The sequence below is a fragment of the Haplochromis burtoni genome, unplaced genomic scaffold, assembly GCF_018398535.1.
Source record: "Haplochromis burtoni strain Fernald_Lab_line unplaced genomic scaffold, NCSU_Asbu1 Contig_1132, whole genome shotgun sequence".
Taxonomy (NCBI): domain Eukaryota; kingdom Metazoa; phylum Chordata; class Actinopteri; order Cichliformes; family Cichlidae; genus Haplochromis; species Haplochromis burtoni.
In genome coordinates, this window is record NW_024583493.1 from 1 (window position 1) to 5,795 (window position 5,795).

The window sequence follows — 5,795 nt, forward strand, 5'->3', positions numbered from 1 at the left end:
AAATCTAATCCAAACTAAAGACCAACTTACCTTTGAAGGCATTTATGTAGTGGATATCAAGTCCCAGTTTGTCCCTTCCAGCAGAAACATGACAGACTGCATCCTCCCGTGGAGGAATGCGTCTCCTTCGCATGTTCTCCTGTACGTTTTGATTGGCTGTATTACCAAAGCATATAAAGTATTACGATTATTGTCTTCATTGTCATCATCATCAGTAGTAGCAGAACTAGCAGTAGTGTAGTTTATAGCATAAACACAGCTGACTTATTCATAGTCCTAATTTATGCCTTCTTTTAAAATGTTAAAGGCCTAGTACTCAAAATGGCGACATGTGACATTTCTGTAATGGCGACTGCAGAGAGTGATACAAGTACTGAGAAAGCTTAGGCATCAAAACTGTAAGAAGTTTTTTCTTCAGGCATATAAATAAATACATGACTAAATACACTTATACCCCTTGCTTCTATTTTAGGGCTGTCAGCAGAATGGACAGACATTGGACAAACTGCCCGAAATTAGCTGACAGCGACATCAGGGATTTTGACTCAGACTGCGCTGGTTTAATTGTTAATCGCGTTAGTCGCGTTTAAGCCACAATAATGCTTTAACACCGAGTAAATCCTAACACGAGTTAGCCCGCTTTATCGCGTTGACGCGGTTAGTCGTCAGCCCTATTTTATTTACTCAATGACAAACGCTGGGGCCGTTTTACTTCTTCAAAGACTAACTAACAGTCCATAAAGCATAAATTAAACCAGTTTAATATAGGCCTGTGCACCTATAATTTCATATAGTATTAAATAGTGACAGGGGCTTCACTAGGTTTTAAGGACAGGGGGGGCTTAGCCCCCAAGAGATGCACACGATATGAACGAACGTAGTGAATGAGCACAAAATTTCACGAAGAGAAAACAAGACTGAGAAATTGTTTTCCTACTTTTTTTGGACAGATTAAACATCCTAGGCCACCAATAGATCTATACCAATTGTCTGTTTTATAATACAGTACAACAAGAAAACAGAAGAAATGTGTTTGCTGCATCAATAACAAGAAAAAAACTGAAAATAAAAAAGTACATCATTTTTATGGCTGCAATCACCAGTTACTTGGTGGGTGGAAGCATCAAAGAATGACGTCTGTTTTTAAGAGTGGCAAATCGGTCAATCGGTCAATCACTCTGTGTGGAGCTAACTAATTGTTACTACCAGCCAGTGATGAAGACTTACTTTCTTGAAAAACTTGCGTATATCCATGATTTCTTGCTGTTTGCCGCATGTACGCTAGTGTGTCCGCAGGTGTATACGAGCGGAGTGTAAAGTAGCAGTGAAAACGAGGACTGGATTTTCAGTAATGTGGATGTCCCCTGTGAACAACTGGAACGGATTGGATAACGAAGCACTGACGCTACCTTAACAGTGTAAAGTGAAAGGGACCAACCGAGTTATGATCATATTTATGTGAATAGCGACAGGTTTATATTATTATTTCTTTAAACTCATATTCCTGCATCTTTATATTGAATTTGTCTGCAAGTTCTGTAAAAAAGAATCGAATAAGTTAAAAAAAAAAAAAAAAAAAAAACCCCACAAATTATTTAGGGGGGCTTAAGAATATTTTAGGGAGGCTTCAGCACCCCTAAAATAGGCCTAACGACGCCACTGAATAGTGATGTGACGTTCTGTATCGAGGCTTCGAAGCTTGTGTCGAGTAATGAGGGGGCGTTTCCGCGATGCGCGTATCGAGGCTTGCTTCATTTATGGGAGGAGCTGAAAATGATGACGTCCGAAGCCTCGCTGCCCGGCTGTACCACGTGACTGGTTCATGAAGTGGTTCGAACTTTGCCGCGAGATATGACAGCGATATAAACCCCTCAGACTTCATTCAAAATGTGGGTGTTTGATGGAGAGTTGCGGTTAGTGAGAGTTTGGAGACAGTTTGGAGGTTTATGAGAGTGAGGAGAGAAACATTTTTGATCTTATTCCTCCCAACAAGGTATGTAAATTTCTACAGAAGATGTATTTTCATAATACTGATGGTGCAATAGGACAAAGGATTCAAAAGATTTGTTAAATCATTAAATCCTAGCTATGTTCTCCCCACTAAAAAGGTCATAAAAGCAGTGAAAATTTAGTTTTTACAGAATAAAATGTGAACAGGCAGGACTGAGGCTCAAAGCCTCAGTGTGTAGCTGTCCATACCTCAACGTTACAAAAGCACAACTACTGTCCACACCCCAACCACACCTCACCTCACAGTAAATGATCATTTCCATTTTAAGCATTTCCAAATAATCATTTTCCATACTGCCAGTATAAATATACACAGTATACTGCCATCACTACAATATACATGTTTTACACACTCCTTTTGTTGTTGACATTTACAGGCTGTGTGCAAAAGGCCACACTCTTCAAATTCATGCCAACTAATATTTTTACGTCCAGTAGGTGTCCTACTAGAGCAAATGAAGCTTCAAGAAGCTTTGCGCTGGGGTGACAATTGAGAACCAATTGGATGAAAAGCTTCAGTGCTTCATGAAGCTTCATCTGCCCATCACTAGTATTAAAGTCATGGTGCATTTTACATTAAAAAAGGCTTACCTTTGTGTTTTTAATCCGTCTTCGTATTGCCGTCGACATATACTTGTTAAAGGGCACGCGCGAAGTCGTGGCGCTGTTTCCTGTAGGTACCGCCTATATATATAGCCTACCAATCACAATGACTTCCGGCCGTGTGTATTGAAAATGTGTATTAAATTGCAGTACTTACACACATCCACTCTAACTCGAAACGTCGCTGTGCAATACATTGGAATACACAAAAATCAGGTGAGGGGTATAGGTGGACTTTTAAGAAAATCAGAAAATCTTTTAATTAGAGTTTAATAAATGAATTTACACTACAGTTTAAGCAAATACACGTCAAAAGATAAATAGTGACCTCATAAGAAGTAGAAAAAATTATTATTTAGACACTTAAAAATGCATTTACAAGTCATGTTTTAGGGGGACACATGAATACACAGCAAAAAGTCGAAATGTCCCCAGAGCCCAGGTACAGTGCCAGGTCAAATGTCAATCCATACCACATAGACGCACTCACACACACTGGTGACTGTCTCCATCTAGTGGTGAAGAATGTAATGCTGGTGTAGAAAATTTTAATAGTCTGTTTTTCACTTCTGTACAACGATTATTACTGTCACAAAAACCTACAAGTTAATTATATTTCAGTATGACATAATATTAATTTATTTCTAAGCCAAAATCATGCAACAGCCCAGATCAGGCTCCATAATATTTTCTACTTCATTTTGTTGTTAGGATCATCAACACATGCATCACAGACTGTGAGAAGAATTCAGGTTTCAGTCAGATGTGAGAAAAGCCAACAATCCATGAGATTAATAAGTACAGTGATGAGTTTAATGTTAAGTGGAAGCGAGTTGACAAATGTACAAATGAATCCCAAATGAATCCCCCTCTATTGTAGACTGAATTCATTATAACCCCATAGAACAGGATCTGTAATATGTATCAGTTTAAATGCAGAATGAAATTTTTGCATCCATTTTTCTTTCTCGTGAAAGGTTTTTACCCCTCAGCTGTAAAAGGCTGACGGGGTTTTGTCGTCACGCGGCCATGCAGGTGGATGGGGTGGCTGGTAGCGTGGACACCCAGGTTTCTGAACATGATAACTTGAAAATGATGCTGCATCCGATTTCCAAACTGATATCATAGGTGCATGTACGAAACGTTTCTGACGAGTTTGAAACCTAGTGACCTTGAAGTAAAAGTCAAGCACAAAGTTTTCAGAAAATTATGTAAACACGATAACTTGAGAATGAGTATTTTTAAATTCATGACATAGGTGCAGCTACTAAAAATCAGGAATTAGTTCAAATCCCAGTGACATTGAACTTAACATCTAACTGTCAAAGAAGGTGGTGAAAGCTTACTGATTTGGGCTTGTTTTTTTTCGGTTATTGAGTCATCTATACACCCCTCAAGGCCAGGTTGTATAAGGGTAAAGTTGCCCACAAGTAATACATCATACAGGAAGTATGTCTCAACTTGATCCTTAAACTTCATCCTTGAAATGTACTTTTTCCTTGAAATTCTGGACATGTGAAAGCATGCAGGTGTAAAACACGTCATTTGCTTTGCTTTTCATTTATATTCATGCTGATGCAATGTTCTTATTTAAATTCAGTCTATGGTTCTTGCACAAGTCTTTTAAGTCACAACTCATCTGCATCTCATATCACTGAACTGCAGGTTTGTTGTGCTGGTGTGGTGACTGGTTCCTGTGGGAAAGTCTGTGAAAGTCAAATGAAGTGACATATAACTTTCATAAACATAAATATCAACACTAAAATCTTCCAAAACAACTTTTCATTTCTGGTTATAGTATTGCATTAACAGTTTAGAGAAACAGCAAATCAATCAAAGTAAAACATAAAATATAGCCACTGTAGTAATTAAACATTTGTATCTAAATCCACTCAAAATAATTAAGAATGCAAGCTAAAGGTTTGCAAACATCATCATAGCTTTCCTGCTCCTGATGTCAGATCTTCTCGGCAGTCCTCTTTTAGAGTAAATCGCTGTCCTCCACACACGTATCTGCCGCTGGAAAACAAGATTGGTGAACCTGATATTATGAAATTATTTATGTTTTTTCTCTGAAAACAGGTGCTGTAAAACCTAAAAAAGTCCCTCATCCTGGCCTCAAGGATTATCCACCACTTGTTAATATCAGATAGGATATTAGTGAATTCTAAACAGATCTGTAGCTCATTTTAGATTAGACGCTGAATTAATCAAAACATAAAACAAGCCATGAAATTTTGCTTCTTCTACTTACAGAAAACTTCTTTATTTAGCATATGGATAAAATAAAACATAACCATATATGGGTCACTTATGACATGGTGTAAATATGTTATTTAGGATCCGTACCTTCCTTTTGTTGCTTTTAACAGCTGATGTGCCTCCAACGCAGACTAACAACACCAGAGACCTGACTTTGAAGAGAGGCCTCCAGCTTAATACACAACATATAAAAAAAGAAAATGGTGTCATTTGTTGCTTGAGTTGCTGAGAGCTGATAAGAAAATGGAGTAGAGGTGTTTAAAAGCAGAGCAAACACATCTGTTTCCTGTACCTGCTGCAGCCCTTGATCCCTGATGTTTGGATCTGTCAGATCAGGACTGCTTTTCATTCTCAGCCTCACTACAGTCCTCTTCTGCACATCTGGAAATGGCAAATGAAATAATAATAATTATTTTCATCTTTAAAAAAATTCTTCAGTTTTGTATCAAACAGAAATGAACTGTATTGATGGACTTGATAAGGATAAGACTTATATAAGACCAGAAGCTGCTTCTGGCCTGCTACCGCTCCTCAGTGGAGAGTGTACTCTCCTGCTGCCCAGGTGTTTGGGAAGCAGGCGCCACAACTGAGAACAGGAAAGCTACGCAGAGGGTATTAACACTGCCCAATAAAATCATTGGCTGCCTTCTGCCACCCCTGGAAGCGATGACGATAAAGGCTACTCTGTTCTAATTTCTTTCATTCTATCAAGCTATGTAGATTACAACAGATTGTACCTTTCATAGAAAGTCTGATGTCAGTTGGTGGAGTTGTAATAAGAGGAGTAGAAATGGTAGTATCTGTTCTAGTTGTAGCAACAGGAGTAGCAATGGTGGTATCTGTTGGAGTTTTAGTTGTAGCAACAGGAGTAGCAATGGTAGTATCTGTTGGAGTTGTAGTTGTAGCAACAGGAGTAGCAA

At 38.4% G+C, this 5,795-nt stretch overlaps 1 long non-coding RNA gene across 1 annotated transcript; it reads right to left on the minus strand.

Moving 5' to 3' along the window:
- Nucleotides 1–7: 7 nt before the first annotated feature.
- LOC121813090 lies at nt 8–5,789 on the minus strand. The gene is made up of 5 exons (XR_006053504.1): nt 5,613–5,789; nt 5,168–5,256; nt 4,963–5,047; nt 2,602–4,632; nt 8–156 (listed from the first exon to the last, which is right to left on the minus strand). It is a non-coding gene; the product is annotated as an uncharacterized LOC121813090 (long non-coding RNA).
- Between the last annotated feature and the right edge of the window lie 6 nt (nt 5,790–5,795).